Here is a 19030-nt window from a genome sequence, read left to right as displayed (position 1 = left end):
CCAGATGGCTTTGTACATCTCATTTGCTAGGTTTGTTTGTTTGTTTTCTTTTAAATCAGGAATCCAGAGGTATGTAACTCAAGAACTGTTTTATGACACAAGAGCAGGGACAAAAAGAAAAGGAGTGGCACCTTAGAGACTAACCAATTTATTTGAGCATAAGCTTTCGTGAGTTACAGCTCACTTCATCGGATGCATACTGTGGAAAGTGTAGAAGATCTTTTAATACACACAAAGCATGAAAAAATACCTCCCCCCACCCCACTCTCCTGCTGGTAATAGCTTATCTAAAGTGATCACTCTCCTTACAATGTGTATGATAATCAAGTTGGGCCATTTCCAGCACAAATCCAGGTTTTCTCACCCCTGCCCCACACACAAACTCACTCTCCTGCTGGTAATAGCTTATCTAAAGTGACCACTCTCCTTACAATAAGAAAAGGAGTACTTGTGGCACCTTAGAGACTAACCAGTTTATCTGAGCATAAGCTTTCGTGAGCTACAGCTCACTTCATCCGATGCATCCGATGAAGTGAGCTGTAGCTCACGAAAGCTTATGCTCAGATAAATTGGTTAGTCTCTAAGGTGCCACAAGTACTCCTTTTCTTTTTGCAAATACAGACTAACACGGCTGTTACTCTGAAACCTCTCCTTACAATGTGTATGATAATCAAGGTGGGCCATTTCCAACACAAATCCAGGTTTTCTCACCCCTCCCCCCCCGCAACACACACACACAAACTCACTCTCCTGCTGGTAATAGCTTATCCAAAGTGACCACTCTCCTTACATTGTGTATGATAATCAAGGGACAATGGCAGGAGATACTCAAAACATAATGTGGACGTCCTCATTACATACCGACAGCATAGAAACTTTCTTCAATCTAGTGAAATAGGCAGGGTATTGATTCTTTTCCTGAAACTGTCTAATTGAATCTGTTAACCCAACAGAACAGCCACATTTTAGAAATACTGCATTATGATACAGACAGAAGATGGATGCAGCATTACTTTTCTTTCCACATTTGATTCAGCAACTCAAATGATCAAGAATATGGTTAAACTTCAATTGATAAAATGTTATAATTTTACATTACTGTATGTGATGGGGTGGAGCGGCCCCACACTGGTACCGCAGGGGTTAACCCTTCCTTCCTAGCAGAGGAAGCCCCACCCCTGAGGCTCTGCTGGGCATGCTCCAACTGGAGAGCAGGTATAAAAGCCTGCAGAGCTGGTCAGTCGGGGCTGACCACTGGAGGGGAAGGAGGCATGCCGCCAACTCCCAGGGAGGAACAGCCTGCGCTCCAGGCTCCGGAAGCCAGCTAAGCCGGGATGCGCCCCGATGCCTAGACGGAGCACTTTGGTGCAGGGAAACAGATCAGAGGCCCCCCCAACATGGAGGGCCTGGAGGTTCTGGTAGGAAGTGACCTAGGGGAACTTTAGAGGAAAACAGTGTTAGAGCCACGCAGGGGCTCTGCGTGTTTCGGGAAGGTCCCCCCCAAGCCGGTGGCCAGGGGAACTTGCCACTACCAGGGCCCTGGGTCGGGACCTGGTGGAGAGGGCAGGCCTGGGTCCCCCTCCCTTCCCCCCCCCCCCCAAGGTTGGGGGTGGCTCAGCACAGGAATCATACGGACTCTGGCTGCTAGGCCACGGTACCCTGGCAGTGAGGGGGATTATATCAACTCTGGCCATTGGGCCGCACTGCCCTGATGCTTGAGGCGAGCCACATGGACTACGGCCGCTAGGCCTCACTACCCCACATGGGGGGGGGGTTTATATGGACTCTGGCCATTGGGCCCACTACCCTGACTAGGGGGTGATTGTGTGGTGGGAGGCCATCAGGCCACCCACGGAGAGGTGAGCATGGAAACTTGGGAGTGGCGAGGTTCTGCCACCCCATCCCCCCCGCACCTTGCCTCAAAGGGGCGGTGAGGTGCCAGGCCCGCTACACTGTGCCTGACACAAAAAAGAATAAGCTAGGTAAATAGCTGATAACTAGACAATCGTCTTCAGAAATCTGTATTCCTGGCTTTCTGACCAGTCTCTCTCCAAGGACAGAAGTGCTATTACTGATAGATTTTTGTGAAACACACATATGTTGGAATATGGATACTCTAGAGGGTATTACAATGGGGTGATAGTCTGTGTAATATCAGATGTCCTTATTCAAGAATTGTACTGTAGGCACATGAGCAGTCCCATTACTCCAGTGGAACTATTCATGTGCTCAAATCTAATCAAATCGACACTAAACTGGGAGGAGTGGTAGATACGCTGGAGGGTAGGGATAGGATACAGAGGGACCTAGAGAAATTGGAGGACTGGGCCAAAAGAAATCTGATGAGGTTCAACAAGGACAAGTGCAGAGTCCTGCACTTACGACAGAAGAATCCAATGCTCCGCTACAGACTAGGGACCGAATGGCTAGGCAGCAGTTCTGCAAAAAAGGACCTAGGGGTTACAGTGGACGAGACGCTGGATATGAATCAACAGTGTGCCCTTGTAGCCAAGAAGGCCAATGGCATTTTGGGCTGTATAAGTAGGGGCATTGCCAGCAGATCGAAGGACGTGATTGTTCCCCTCTATTCGACATTGGTGAGGCCTCATCTGGAGTACTGTGTCCAGTTTTGGGCCCCACACTACAAGAAGGATGTGGAAAAATTGGAGAGAGTCCAGTGGAGGGCAACAAAAATGATTAGGAGACTGGAACACATGACTTATGAGGAAAGGCTGAGGGAACTGGGATTGTTTAGTCTACAGAAGAGAAGAATGAGGGGAGATTTGATAGCTGCTTTCAACTACCTGAAAGGTGGTTCCAAAGAGGATGGATCTAGACTATTCTCAGTGGTAGCGGATGACAGGACAAGGAGTAATGGTCTCAAGTTGCAGTGGGAGAGATTTAGGTTGGATATTAGGAAAAACTTTTTCACTAGGAGGGTGGTGAAACACTGGAATGCGTTACCTAGGGAGGTGGTGGAATCTCCTTCCTTAGAAGTTTTTAAGGTCAGGCTTGACAAAGCCCTGGCTGGGATGATTTAGTTGGGGATCGGTTCTGCTTTGAGCAGGGGGTTGGACTAGATGACCTCCTGAGGTCCCTTCCAACCCTGATATTCTATGATTCTGTGTTTAAGTGGTTTGCTGAATATGGCCCAAAAGAGGAGATGTGGAATGTATATAATATCTGGTGGTCTGAAAATAAGCCAGTGAAATGTCCAAAATCCTTTAGGAGGAAAGGCTGCCAGGTAAACTACTATAATAAGGACAGTTTTTAAGCACTTGGCACTCAGTGCTGAAGTCCTTACTCAAGCCAACTCCCAGAGACTTCAGTAATTTACTTTGAGTTAGGAGTCAGAAACTGACTATAAACACTGGAATGGTTCCTTCCCTTTTTTCCCTAGCATCCTTGATGCGGACACAGCATCAAAATGATGACAGACACATGGATGGATTTAAGTGGCAGGCTGCAACTTTTAGTAAACTTTAACCCAGGAGAGGGGCACTACATGCCCATCACCCATACTGTCCTATATCAGGCATCTCATTGGTTTCAGAGCAGGGGGTACAGGGCTCTTACCATATAACCTGTAACTCAGGCTAGGGTCTCCTCAGTCTACCTCCCAGGACGCAACTAATGAAAGAGCTCCACATGGCCCCTGTGCCAGGTTAAATCCTTGGAGCTGGAGAATGCTGGCCAATCAGAACCCCTTCCCCAAGCGGGCGAGTGAGTACCAGCTCTTCCCCCACCCTCTTGGGAGTCTCTATCTGGTGTCCCTCAGCAAGTGTTCCTTCCTCACTGCGGGACTGTCCCCTTTCATTGCTAGCCCCACCAAGCTCCCCATCCAGTGAGGCAGGTGAGCGACACTTCCTTTTGTGAGAGTTCCCAAAACAATACTCTACTTTGGCTTTCTCAGCTTGTGCCTCTTACTAAGTTGGGGTATAGACTTTTCTCAGCCTTTAGTAGAAAGGGAATGAGCTGCTACTGCTCCTTCTGACAGCTGAGGGAGACTTCCCGTTACCCCGAGAGGCAGAGTTGCTGTTTTGGATCCAGTTAGTTCAAGTTCTAGAAGTGACTGATTCCTTGTACATTCTAATAGCTTATTATAAATTTAATGAATACATTTGCAAAGCAATCCATGGGGACTTAGCCACACAATCGCTATTAATTTCATTGAAAGCCTTCTGGCTCAATTCCTACTTCCACATCATATCTTGTTTGCAAACACATACAGAAACATTTACATTATTTTTAGATTTCTGCATTCTGTGTTTATTTTATAGCATTTTGTTATCTCATTATAGATGTGTCTTAGGAATAAAACTGGAAGGGGAATCTAAAATGAAATACATCATAATTATTTCATATCCCCAAGTCCATACTGGAGATACTCACTGTTCAGTTTGCTTTGCTTAATAAAGCATTTCATTATCTTTTTGCAGTAAACATTTACTAATCAGGCCTGAAGTATTTGTAAATTACAGCAATCTAAAATGAAAACAATGTGTGTTTTAAATGTAATCTTCCTCTAGGTCTGATTTTTGTCCTTTTTCTTTTCTAACTTCAGAAGCTAGATCGGAGAAATTCTGTGAGGTACTTGAAAATCTTTCACCAATAGTGCAGGAAGAAGTTATTCAGATTCTTTACTGATGTCTCATCTGCTTCTAAAAGGTAAATTTTTAAGGGTGAAAAATAATAAAGAAGTTACCTATTGGTACAAGTGTAACAGGGGGCCACCACTGCTCCAGTCTTCTCTGCTTCCCACAGACCACTCAGAGATCTTCCTTTTTGTAGACACCACTGTGCAGTTTATTTATAGTGTTTCCCTCCACCACCTTTACATACTAGAACAGTCATGGTATTCCCAATGTTATCCAGCTTCACTACCCCTTCTCCTTAAGTGGGTCGGGGAGAAAGAAAGGTAAAGGCAGTGGTGCTGGAACTATTTTTATAGTGGGGGTGCTGAAGGCAGAAACTATGTATTTGGGTTATTACAACTGCAAGCTAGGGAGTGCAGCAGCACCCCCAAATCCCTAGTTCCAGCATGTGTGAGTAAACATGTCTCTGCCCAGAAATTCTCTCTCCTGCTTTCCCCTTCCTCTTCCACTTCTTGCCTGTGCTCTTTTCTCTAATCTCCTTGTTAATGGGCTAACTAGTTCATTAGCTTCCTAGCCCCCATCTAATCTGGTAATTAGGAACTCCTCTCCTTAAGCAGGCCCTCCCTGGGGCCTAATTGGTTAACCAGTGACCAGAGTGCTGGTTCAGTTGCTGATTCCCAGCACTCCATCACAACAATGCTACATCTCCACTACAGCACTTACAGCAGCGTAACTGCACCGCTGTCGCACTTGTGGTGGAGACACTCTAAGCCAATGGGAGAGAGCTCTCCTGTCGGCTGGCTTACTTTACCTCCCACAAGCAGTGGTAGCTATGTCGGCTGGAGAAGCTCTCTGACAGCGCTGTCTACACCCATGCTTAAATCGGTATAAGTTATGTCACATAAGGGTGTGGATGTAAGTTATACCGAAGTAAGTTGTAGTGTAGACAAGGTCCAAGACTATCAGATTTAGTGGTTCTGTTACTATTGTAGATCATGGATAATGCCTATAAAAGAATACAATTATAAATTACTATTAGAGGATTAACATTCATGAATTTAACAAATGCCCTCATTGTTACTATAAAATCTGATTCTCTGGCCTAATAGGTCACCCATGTCTGCTTGTCAGGTAAATATATATCTTTCAGTTCAGTAATGCTGGAGGAAAATGTTAATCAAGATTCAATCTGAGTTAAAAAAAATCTGAAATGTTGTAATATTGTAGTGGTGCAGGGCCTAAATCAATTAGTTGACTGCATCTTAAAGAGAATAACGTACTAGTTCCACAAAAAGAACAGGAGTACTTGTGGGACCTTGGAGACTAACACATTTATTTGAGCATAAGCTTTCGTGGGCTACAGCCCACTTCTTCGGATGCATAGAATGGAACATATAGTAAGAAGAGAGAGAGAGATATACAGAGAACATGAAAAAGTGGAGTAAGAGGCTAATTAATTAGGATGAGCTATTATCAGCAGGAGAAAAAAAACCTTTTCTAGTGATAATCAAGATGGCCCATTTAGACAGTTGACAAGAAGGTGTGAGGATACTTAACATGGGGAAATAGATTCAGTATGTGTAATGACCCAGCCACTCCCGGTCTCTATTCAAACCCAAGTTAATGGTATCTAGTTTGCATATTAATTCAAGCTCAGCAGTTTCTTGTTGGAGTCTGTTTTTGAAGCTTTTCTGTTGCAAAATTGCCACCTTTAAGTCTGTTACTGAGTGGCCAGAGAGGTTGCAGTGTTCTTGCCATCACGGGCTCATTCACCTGGACATCTACCAATGTGATATATGCCATCATGTGCCAGCAATGCCCCTCTGCCATGTACATTGGCTAAACCAGACAGTCTCTACGCAAAAGAATAAATGGACACAAATCTGACATCAGGAATCATAACATTCAAAAACCGGTAGGAGAACACTTCAACCTCTCTGGCCACTCAGTAAGAGATGAAGTTAGCATCCTATGAAGTGTAGCCCACGAAAGCTTATGCTGAAATAAATAAATTTGTTAGTCTCTAAGGTGCCACAAGTACTCCTGTTCTTTTTGCGGATACAGACTAACACGGCTACTACTCTGAAACCTGATACTAGTTCCAGTGAGCAGGACTGGGGATGTCAGGTGATTAAGAACAGACACATTGGATATTTAACAAAGTCAGTGTATGATTTTACATGGTACAACACCTGTTTTGGTGCTTTTTTAAGAAGGTCCTCAATGGTGTCCACTGAAGACTTAGGGGTGCCAGTTTTAGGGGCTTTATTAAACTATGGTTCTACTCTGAGCAGCCAGTTTGTGAATGTAGTAGTATTGTCTCTCTAGCTCCATACCACATTTACTCACCTTATAAATAAAAAATGATTTTTCTAATTGCCAGCTTGCTGAAACTAGAACTTGAAAGTGCAGCCAGGTTCTTTCTGTCTCCGCCATCAGCATCAAAAAAATTCTGTGTTCTGAACAAAGACACTCATGCTACAAGGGCTGAATAAATGGGACTATTTGTGCTTGAATTTAAGCATGTGTGAAAGTCTTTGCAGGACTGGGGCCAAAGTTCTTGATTCAGCAAAGCATTTAAGCATGTATTTAAGTCCCATTGACTTCAAAAGGACTTAAGCACACACATAAAGTTAAGCATGTGCTTAGCTGCTTTGCTTAGTGATGGCCTTTGTTAACAATTTTGTTGACATGAGCCAGTAGAATCTAATTCACTGCATTGGCTCTGCAGTGCTAACAAGCAAAAATAGTAATGTTTCAAACGGACTAGTAAAATAAAAAGAAATATAGTCATGTTTCAGAGTAGAACCACATTTTTAAAGATCAATGTGGTTTCTCTGGGGCTATTGGGTTAACTAGTTTGGGTAAAGTTAGTAAGAACTATTCCAAAATTTCATCTGTCTCTTGAACTGAACTTTTTTGAGCTCAGAAACGTTGGGTACGTTGTTTTTTTTTTTAATCTGTGTTTACAAAATTGCTTTTCTTGAGCCATATAACAAATCAAACCACCAAAGTCAAAACAAAAAAAGGTCTCTAAAGGGCTGCACTCACAGGAAGGAGCTGCCAGTGCAATTCCTTCAACAAACTCTTTTCACCATTTAAGAAATTCTACATTTTCCATTACTGCAGGTTTTCATGGAAATCACTACACTCTCATTTTTGCTTCTTTGGACTTTTGACCACTGTTTGTCTGCTTCTTCCATAAACTAATCTGTGCTTTCTTCCATTCTGCTCCTTGGAACACTTTCCCTAAATGATCCACAAGGCCACTATCCTCTCCTTCAACTCCCTCCTCTAGACCCACTTCTGTAGGGAGGCCTACAAGAAATCAACCAACTAATAATGGCTTGGTTGAATAACACTCAGGGATAGCTGGTATTTATTGATTTATTTTAAAATAACTTTCAAGTGATTCAGAACGATCCACTTGTGCATATAGTTGAGTTCCATAACTGTATGATCTTATTGCTATTATCCTCATGTGAATTTCCCCGCACTTTACTTCTGCTGTTTGTTTACAATTATTTTGTTCCATCTTGTTTCAAATTAGACTTTTTATAGCACCTGGGATAATGGAGGCCCTCATTCTTACTAGTGTGAGAGCAATAGTCTGTCTGAGAATACAGACCCTATATATAAGTGAAAATCTTATATTTTAAATTAAGCTTTACAGTAATTTCCCTCTATCAAGGTGAAACTTCAGGAGATATTTGATCTGTATCCCAGTTTCAAATGTTAATGTACATTTGTCTTATTCTAAAACAGAAAGATTACTGTAAATGTCATGTTTTGTCTCATTTATTTTTAATTTTGTTGCCAGGTGAGTGACTGAGTGATTAGTTGTTGCATAGGGTGTGTGTGTGTGTATACATATATTAATATAGTTTTGTAAATTGACATACTGTCACCTTAAGACTTTTTATAAAGATAAGATTATACCAGCTTCCTCAAAGGTAGTTTCATGTCTGGATTTTTGATATTTTGCAGGGTCATAGATATTTTATCTCTGTGAGATGTAAAACCCCAACGATGTTTAAAATTATTATATTAAATCAGACTTTTACTCCCTGTCTCAAGGCTCTATGGTAAACCTTGCACCTGATTTGTCCAAAGACCTTTGAGGAGTCACGACAGGGCTGAGTGAGCAAAGTTTGCTGCAAACTATAAAAACCAAGGGTAGAACTGAGAAGTTGTCTTTTGGGTCAACAAGCCTCCTGCGAGAAGACTGACATTCCTGTAATCCTGAACCCAGCCATCTTGGTGAGAAGAAGTGAAGACACTGATAAACGGGCTTCATCAGCCTTTGACTAGTGTCCCTGCACCTGAAGAGGTCCTGCTAGTGGGAAGCACTGTGCCAGCAACAACATTGTTTAGTTTCTTGATCACAGTCCCAGCTCCTACTCTGCAAGAGTCCAGAAGACTGCAAGAGCTGAACACTTTGTGAACTCCTTGGCATCTTAAGTATCTTATTTTTGTCTTCTGTGTTTGGCCTGGTCTACTCGGGGTGGGGGGGTGAGAAACAAATCCCTGACCAATGTAGCCATGTCCTTCCCGCCCTGCCCCCCTCCAGTGTAGACACAGCTATGTCGACAGCAGAGGGCTCCCATTGACATAACTAACTTTGTTTGGGGAGCTGGTGTTCCTACACGGACAGAAAAAAACCCTCTGCTGATGTCGGGATGTAGGCTGTGTCTGCACTATGGGGCTATGCTGACATGACTATGCCAACCATAGCTATGCCAGTATAGTCTCAGTAGTGTAGACATACCCTGTACTAGGGGAAAATGTTTCAGCAGAGCTACAGCATGTGAATGGGAATACAAACATCACACTGCTGGTGTGAATGTACAACAGATTTATTTGGCGGCTATTTGGCAACTGGTGAAAGCATTCCTTCTGCCTGAATTGTCTGATTACCTCTATTTTAAGATAGTTTTGATGTTGTTTTTTTGGTTCCCACGCATCTCATTTATGTATTATAGAATAAGAAAAGTGTAATAATAGCAGCCTCTCTCCAGCACTGGAAAAGTTTTTTATTCATTTTTTAAAGCCATTATTATTTTATTTTTGGAGGGAGCAGGGGGACTAAATGCTGACTTCTGCTGGCTTTTTTTTTTTTTTAATAAGGAGGGAAAATGTTCTACAGCTCAGGCTGTCTAAGGACTTGTCTACACAAACATTTAGTTTGCGGCAAGCTGGAGTGTAAAGCTATCCTGCACTAGCATGCTGCACACTAAGTATCTGTGGGGACCCTGCTGTGGCGCACTAACAGTTCCTTAGTGCACTTTGATTTACCCTCCTTTGAAATGGGACTAGATCAAAGCGTGCTAAGGAACTGTTAGTGCACGTCAGCAGGGTCCACATGGACTATTAATGCATGGCAAACTAGTGCAGGGTAGATTAACACCTCATCTTGCTATGAAATAAGTGTGCATGTAGGCAAGCCCTAAAATGACCTTCTCTGTATTGTAATTGGCAAGAAATTAAATGAATTAGAGTTATTCTTTGCCCTAATTCCCCTTAAAAATGTATGGAGGGGAATAAAAGACCACAGAAGACTTAGCTGGGAAAGGATGGGAACTTTGTAATGTTTGGAGCAGGGACATTGAACTCCACATTGGGAAGCTGCAGGAATTTTGGGGGCATCATTTCCTCCCATGGGAAAAACCTTGATTTGGTCAGGGGGCAGGTGGCAGCTTCGAGGCTGCTCCCTGTGGAGCAATGGTTCTGTCTTTGGGAGCTGTTGGACATAATCTGTGCCTATGCTCTGACTTTTCAGCTCCTGTTTACACTGTGGGTCTCTGACAGGATGCTCCAATAAAGCCATATCACAAGTGTGTTCCCCAGCTGGCAGATCACCCCTCACGAAGGCAACCTGCTTAGACTGCATTAGCTCTTTTGCAGGCTTTTCCTTAGGGAAGCCTTAAGAGAGCATGATATGTATTTGCTGATGTGTCATCGCCCTGCCCACACTTGGATCCCTATACAACTATCTGTGGAGTTTAGAAAGGACAAGAACCGGCTGTGGAGACTGATAATTCTTCCTGCTCTTTGAAGGTCTTAGGAGCACCAGGAACCTAAAGACTATAGTGTGTTTTTTTAAGAAAAAGAATTTTAAAAATAGAAAAATTGTAGGGAGAACTCTTAGTTCTTTTCTCCACTCTTTGTGTGTTTCCTGGGAGTATGAATATGAAAGGATGATGAGGCAAAGGTGTCCCAAACTGTTGAGTCATGTAGGCTTATATAGGAGCCAGGCCTTTTCAGAATCATCAGTTTTCTCTATTTAAATAAAAAAATGTTTTTAAAAACATGTGACTGAACCAATAATTTCCCCAACTATAAATACACCATTTGCCTTTAAAAAATTAGATTTTATTGTAATGCATTTTCCATCTGTAATAGTGCTTTCTTTTTATGAGTCTCTTGGTCAATCCTCTCTACTGCTAGGACACTCCTTCGTCAAACTCAGATAACAACTTGCACATCCCATTCAACTGATCTAATCAACAACTATTTATTCTATTTGGAATTAGCAGATGGCCTTATTTTCCTGGAGGATGTTCTCTCTCTTTCATTATCCGGCAGGAGCCCTTTTGATTGAATAAAGTCAGAGGTTCTGGCAATCTTGTTAGAAAAGAATCTGTCTTCTCCAAGATAGTCTTAATTTTGCAGAATATGTAAAATGGCTAATACTACTGTTGGCAAGGAATTTTTTTTTACCTAACCAAAAACTGATATATTCTAAAATGCCCAGTGGAAAAACTTCGGATTTTTTAAAAAATAATAGTTTTTCCCTCCCAAAGCCATTTAAAAACTGGCCTGTGGAATTTAACAATTTATAAAGAATACTCAACAGGGTTAGGCAAGCCAAGTCTGAGCTCTTTCTAAAACTAGAGATCCAGGGAAGAAAGATTTCCCCATCCTGGATAGATTTATAGTTAAGGCTACATTTTAGTCACTGGTATTTTTAATAAAAGTCATGGACAGGTCATGGGCAGTAAACAAAAATCCAAGGCCCGTGACCTGTCTGTGACTTGTACTATATACCCCATACTAAATCTTGGGGAGGGGGGCAGCCCAGCCCAGCCGCGGGTGCTTGGAGGGAGGGGGTAGGCCATGGGTGCTGGGGTGGGGCAGGACCCCCACTGGTGCTGGGGGTGGTGGGATAGGTGGCGGCAGGTAGCCTGGGACCTGCGCTGGTGCTGGGGGGGAGGGGAAGGGCTGGCGGGCTCCCTACCCGGCTCTGCGCCTCCCTGGAAGTGGCAACATCCCTCAGCTCCTAGGTGGAGGCAGAGCTGAGCTGCGGGGATAGTGCCTGTAGGCAGAGGCAGTGCGCAGAGCCCACTGGCCACACCTCCCCCGAGGAGCTGAGGAATGTTGTCGCTTCCGGAGAGCCCCACTGAGGTAAGTGCTGCCAGAGCCCTCACCCCCGCGCCAAACCCCCAGTCCTGAGCCCCCCACCCAAAACTGCTGCTTGCAGGTGGGACGGGGGCAGTGGCCCGAGACTGCCCCAGCAGTGGTTGGTGTGGCTGGCTGCTGCAGAAATCATGGTCACAGAAAGTCACGGAATCTGTGACTTCCGTGACCTCCATGACAGACTTGCAGCCTTATTTATAGTGCAGTGTATTATTCAGCTACTAGCTGCCTCTGGGAGATGTAGAGAGACAAGGTGAGTGAGATAATATTTTACTGGACCAGCTTCTGCTGGTGAGAGAGACAAGCTTTTGAGCTTACACAGAGCTCTTCTTCAGGTCTGGGAAATTTACTCAGGGCTGGTCTACACTACCATTTAAGTCGATGTAACTTATGTTGCTCAGGGGTGTGAAAACAGCACCCCCTTGAGCGATGCAAGTTACATCAACAAAGTGGCATCCACACCGCCCCATGTCGGTGCGAGATGCTCTCCCGCTGGCATAGCTTCTGCCTCTCGCAGGGGTGTAGTAATTATGATAATGGGAGAGTGCTCTCCCATTGGCATAGTGCATCTTTACCACACGTGCTACAGTGGCACAGCTTCATCGGTGTAGCTGTACCGACGTAGTGCGATAGTGTAGACCTGCCCTTAGAGTGTCACAGCTAAATAGAAGGTGGAACTGATTGTTTAGCAAAAGTGCTTAACACACACATTTGAAGGGACCATTCAAGGTGAAGAGGCCTGTTACACAGTTCCAGACAGGATGTAGTCCCTGGTAAACAACGGATTCAACTTGTATGCAAGCCTGTTTGTTTGAGTGAATAGTTTGCAGTTTTCTTTAAAGAATGCCACCAATTTAAGACTGATAGGCATTCCATATATCATGACCACTCCAGTATCTAACTTTTCATGTAAGATGTGTATATATAAAGTGCCAATTTCTGCACACTCATAACATTCTAGTATTCTATGGTAGCTTTCTCAGCATTTATTTTTGCCTACCATCAGAATTATTTTTTTTTAATCATTCATTTCTTTATTTTCTTGGAGGCTTGCAGTGACACCTGCAGCATTACTGATTCTGTGTTCTTTCACACTGGTGCTGGCATTCAGGTCAACAAGCTTTTGTTTTTTCTTTAATGTCTGCAAATTGTTTAGTATTAGAGCAGTAACTTACCTTTTCCTATTTCCTTCAGGATTACTATGGCCAAATCAGTTTCTTCATCTTCACTTCTTTCCAGCTCAGTTATCTGAGGATTTGCGGGACTGAGGAAGTGGAGAGGGTGCTCTCTCTCTGTGACCTTTGTCATCTTGTTCTGCCTCCTCCTACTTTGTGACTATGTGGAACAAGTTGATCTGTTGCTAGCTATTTCAAGACCAGGTAAAATGCTCAGAAAAAGTGTTTGAATAAGTGGTAGTGAATATTTCTTTTACACAAGGGGCTAGGCAATAAGTGTTTATAAACCTTTCTGAAAGGAATGAGAGCATGTGATCCCACTTAATTAAAGGGCAGAAGGACCATCTGTGCTAAAACTCACTCAGCACGGGTGTACTGTAACTATTTGTAAAGACCCTGGATGCTGCGAATCGTAAAATGGTTTGGATTTGATAACTTTTTAAGTGGTCTATGAGTGACATTTTAGCCTTGAACAGTTAAAGATCCCCAGCCATGCTAAATACAGAAGTCATATTTTACCTGTGGCTTGCAACAATGACAATGTTAGATCTAACAATCTCATGCAAATGATGGCTTTGAAGCCTTTCATTGCCTCTATTTTGAAACATGTCGAAGTTTCAGGCCAGGTCTACGCTACACACTTACACTGGTAAAACTACATCCCTTGGATGTGTGAAAAATCCACCCCCCTGAGTGGTGCAGTTATACCGACCTAACTCCCGGTGTACACAGCGCTATGTTGCAGAGGTGGATTAATTATGCCGACAGGAGAAACTCTCCCGTCAGCCTAGTAGCATCTTCGCTGACGCGGTACAGAAGCGCACCTGCACTGGTACCGCTGCGCTGCAGCAGCATTTTAAGTGTAGACCTGCCCTAAGTTTCTTTTCTTGCAAATGCCTCTTGGTGTGTTTTAGCATTTAGGCCCTGATCCTGTAATGAGAAGCGCACAGCTGGACCCTGTGCTCGAATGGAGTCCGGTGAAAGGCAATGGGCCTCTGTGTGAGTGCAAGACTGCCTGTCTGCACCATATTGCAGGAATGGGGCTTATATTTACTTTGCCTTGCCCCCCAATGAAGAAGTGGTGTTGCTGTTGTCTCTGCTGTTATTGGCTCTGTGTCTGTGGGGAAAAGATATAACTGCAGGGTACAGCTGGTTGGAAACTAAAATTTTTGAGGGAAAATAGAACAAAATATTTGAAAAAAACATTTGCTAAAAATAGTTGTTTCTGAGTTGCTGTGTTGAGATGGCTGAAATCACAGAAAGGGGAAAAAGTAGAGCTGGTCAAAGTTGTTCTTGTTTTGTTTTTTAACTTTTCAAAGTAAGCCAACATTTTTGCTTTTCTTGCAATTTTCCAGTTTTACAATGACATGAAAATATTGTTTTTGTTTCAAATAGAGAGATTAAATTTTGTTTTGCTTATAAAAACTGAAAACATTTTCCAGGTATTTTTTTTTAAACCGGAAAAAAAAAAAGGTTTTCATATTTTTTTTTTTGGTCAAGAAACTGAAAATTTGAGAAATTTTTGGTAAGAAAAATGAAATTTTAAAAATTGTCTTGTGGGAGGGGACAGAACAAGCTTTCCTGACCAGCCACTTTGAGGACGTGATCCTACTACTCCATTGACTTCAATGGACGCTGCATTAATCAGATTTTTCATTTGTCATGAAAAGAGAGAAAGTAAGTTTTGCCTAAATTAATTAATAAATAAATTGCCTAAATAAGTTTTGCCTAAATTTACTGACTTGGATCCCAGTCAGGGTAGGTGCAAAGAGCCTGCGTCTGCCATTGATGCCAGTGAGAGCTGAGGATGCTCAGCACCTGGCAGGATCTGGCCCTTAGATATTTCATCAAACAGAGAACTTAAGGTTCTTGTGACTGCATAGCATACTTACAGCTGAAAACCATTCTACATGTTAACTTCACAAAGCAACACAGTGTCCATAGGTGGTTTTTCATCATGTGAAACATAACATTTGTTTTATTCTTGGGCATTTCCTAATAGTTAGCCTTTATAATATCAACTGTGTGAGACATCGGTGTAATGGCCTGACACTACAAACTCTTACACACGTGCTTAACTTCAAGCACAAGTTGGAGCCAATGAATTATTTAGGACTGCTCATGTTCTTAAACACATGCATAGGTGTTTGCAGGATCAAGGTTTAAGACTGTAAAGTAGCTTTCTTCCTTCTTTACTACTTGAATAATCAGAAATATACTCGTATTTGATATTCCAAGTTCTTTTAATGCAATCAAAGATACTTGGACGGGACGCAGATATTTGAGAAACTATTTTAATGGGCCAAAGCTCTCGGGAAATAGGTAATTTTTCTCCTGTTAAATGGAGTAAGTTTTCAGTCACTTTAAACAAATTATCAAAATTGTTCAAGCTGCTCTTTTTGGGACAATTATAAAGATGCTCACGCAGTGCTTTAAAGCAGTCACAAATGACACAGTGGAACGTAGAGAATGTGTAGACCTGTGCGTGTATATTATACATTCTCAGATGGAAGACTGCAGTTTAATCAGAATGAATCCGAGTCCATTTGTGGTGCCTGACTGAGCATCTTGTGCAGTTCTTCTCAATGGCATCGCAAATGATGTCACACATCAAGAGAAATGTCACTAGTTACAATTAAATTCTTCTCATCATGTGGAAATTCATTCGCTTAGCAAAATGGGTGCAGATTGAACCTACGGCTGAGACCCCTTAAACTTTTGATAAGTGTAGCTGATTCTGTTTTTGCGCAGGTGGAGTCTCCCTTTGTCCAGTGTATGGTTTCCCAGCCTCACGCTGCAGGTGTCTGGCTTTTTTTTTTTTTTTTTTTGCATAGGTGTATTTTTTTTTTTTTATTCACAAGACTAAAAGGGCCTTTTCTGTGGCATAAATATGTCACAAGGCAGCTTTGTAAAACCAGATATTATAGTGGTTATAAGGGAATAACAAAAAGTATGACTTAAGGCCATTCTAATATATCATGTAATGCATATCTAGGCTCTGTGTTAGGTGTACCAAACATCCTGTGAGAATCTATGAACAGAATTTTAATTTCCATTTGTAGCTGCCTGTTATAAATTTTAGGAATGTTTTGATTGAATTCAAAGCCAAGGGAATGAAATGCCACTTTCAGTTTTTTGTACATGAAATAAGAATATCACGCAAGTTGAAATTGTCTGCCTCTGGGACAGAGAAAATATACAGTGGTCATGCATTGGCAAACCAGACAAATAAAATGAGCCTGAAAGGTTTTGAGCACAGATTTCGCCCCCCCCCCCCAACAATTTTCTCAGCTCCCAACCCTTTGATTTCATGATAGCTGGGTTTGGAAACATCATTAATGGGGCATAGGATGGAGGCTAACGATGGTCCCAACCATACCACATTTATTCATGTAAATAATGTCATTGATTTTAAAGCGTTGCTCTGGCTTCATGGGACGACTCGCATGAGTAAAAATCTGGTCAAAAGTTCCCTTCCAGATTGGAGGATCTCTTGATGATGCATGCAGTTACTTTCAGTGTTTACTTGATATATGTGGTGTGGCGAGGCACCTTCTCGGTCTCACCAGCCTGCGCTGTTTTTAGCCTTGGTGAGACAGGCTTGGAGTAAAACAGTTCCCCTGGCTGCACAGGGGCAGTCCGTTCCTTCTCTCAGCCAGTGTTTTGGGCTTGTTTTTCTCCCTTATAGGAGGGAATCCAGCCTCCTCTCCTGGAGGAGTTTGCTCCCTTACTGCTACTCACCTACTGGTAGCTTGATTTCTCCCCCACCCCATAGGGGTGGGTTTAAAAAGGTCTCAGGCAGCCCTTAGTTGGAATCAGCTGATCCTAAATGACCTCAGGTAACTCTCTTTCAGCTGATCTTAATTGATGTCTGGTAACCCCTTCTCAGCTGAACCTGATTGCCCTGTAGTCATCCTTCCCCAGTTGATAGGGAGGAGGGCCTTTTAACCTTCTGGGACTGTTTTCTAACCCCCACCCCCTTTGTGGCCGTTTGTCCTGAGTTTATCACAGTGCCTAATATATGTGGTCACTATGGGACAAATCCATATCTATAGATGCTCCCTAAAGTCAAAAGTTTTACACCAGGGATTAATTTGGCTCTGTACATTCAACCTGTGATCCCCTAGAAGATGTGGGTTAACGGGAGTAGATTCAGAGGTACTTGGAGCTTGGTTAATCAGATTGCGAATTCTGGCAGTACTTTAGAATATTTTCGCCTTTGTTATGGCTTTTTAAATTTATTTTTAATTTTTAAACACATGCATCTGAAGTTCTGGGTGCAGGTACAAGAATTAAACACCTGTTGGAACCTCTAGCTTTTTTGTTTTCAAGTAAAATGCTATTTCTCCCGACGGAGGTGTTGTATTGATGGCTAAGTGTTAATTGACTGTTTCCTTGTATAATCTGACTGGGGTGTTCAAGTGGCCTAAAGTCAGGAGGCACCTGACTTCTACTGCATTTCAGTGGGAATTAAGCACAAAGCTCTTGAAGGGTCTCTTTCAAAATCCCAGGCTTTATGTGTCTGCTGACTGTGAAAGATGGAGAGTATTTTTGTTGGTTTGTATTGTTTTAAAAACAAATACAAGTATTTTTTTATTTATACTGTATGAGCACAAAAAATAGAGCATGAGTTATAAAGCCTCTCTTTACATTTCATACTTCTCTAACCCAGCAATATAAAGCGAAGGGGAGAAAAAAAGATGGGCAAACACTGAAAGGTTTTGGAGTTTCAGTTTAGATGCTTATTTACACCAGTTAAACCTCCTGGGTCTACTAATTTGGGCTGGTCAAAGTATGAGAAAAGGCTGTAAGGACTAAGGAGCTTTCTAGTGCTGCTCATTTCCAGTTGGGTGCCCAGTCCATTACCTTGCTTCTAGGTGGAAATTGGAAGCAGAGCGGTAAGGGTGGGGGGAACACTAATCGGAAAAGTTTAATCAAATGTCTTTGAACTTCAAGGGTGCAATTTGCATTTTGAGCGAAGGTTCAGGTATGTTTGTACTTAAGCTATACTTGTGCATGTCTAGAAAAATCCCCACACCATCAAGCTGAAATCTGGTGTACCAAAATTTCAGCTGAAGCAAATTGGTAAGTTTTATTTATAAACCTCCAACCTCCATTTATTATATTGGAAATGCTCACAGACCTTTAACTCTAGCAGCAGGACTGGCACAGATGTAATAAAACAAAATGATGAGCTGGGCTGTAAGTTGTTTGCAGGGTTCCTGGGAGGATGTACTGTAGTCAATTAGAATATAAACAGGCTTAATTAGCACAGGATTGGCAGGAACCCATATTTTCCAGCGTGAGCTTGGTTTGTGAGCAGGCATTTGAAGAACATTTTCAAAAACTATTTTATCAATAGAAAAACTTGGAGAGACTACAGAAGAGTGGGTTGTTTTTATTCTTTCCCCCCCTGAAAACCACATTGTCCTTTTTCTTTTACATTTCTCCTTAAGATTAGCTTGCTGGTTTAATTCCATAGTGAGCAGGTACCTTTCCCAGACTGTTCTCAGATCTAGTCCATACATAGCATACAATTCAAACTCACCTACTTCCTGACGTTTGGTTTTATAAATATAGCAACCAACAATAAAATAACAAACTTCAGCTCAGACCACCTCCCCAGCCTGGGCTGCTGCTTTTCCTCCTCCTGTAAGTGAAAAGTAGTAGAAATTGAGGGAAAAACTTAAACTACCCAGACTCCTTAGAGGGTTCTCACTAAACTAACTGCATTAACTCCAGAAATGGACCTTGACATCATTGTGGATAGCTTGGTTAAGACCTGCTGATCAATGTGCACTTGTGGCTTAAAAAAAGCTAATCGATGTCAGGATGCTTAAGGAA

At 42.5% G+C, this 19030-nt stretch overlaps 1 long non-coding RNA gene across 1 annotated transcript; it reads left to right on the top strand.

Annotated features, from left to right (window-relative positions):
• Nucleotides 1-1243: 1243 nt before the first annotated feature.
• LOC122464332 lies at nucleotides 1244-10709 on the top strand. The gene is made up of 3 exons (XR_006288274.1): nucleotides 1244-1418; nucleotides 4565-4668; nucleotides 8583-10709. It is a non-coding gene; the product is annotated as an uncharacterized LOC122464332 (long non-coding RNA).
• The last annotated feature ends 8321 nt before the right edge of the window (nucleotides 10710-19030 follow it).

This window comes from Chelonia mydas, chromosome 2 (genome assembly GCF_015237465.2).
Source record: "Chelonia mydas isolate rCheMyd1 chromosome 2, rCheMyd1.pri.v2, whole genome shotgun sequence".
Taxonomy (NCBI): domain Eukaryota; kingdom Metazoa; phylum Chordata; order Testudines; family Cheloniidae; genus Chelonia; species Chelonia mydas.
This window is presented reverse-complemented; position numbering and strand designations above follow the sequence as displayed.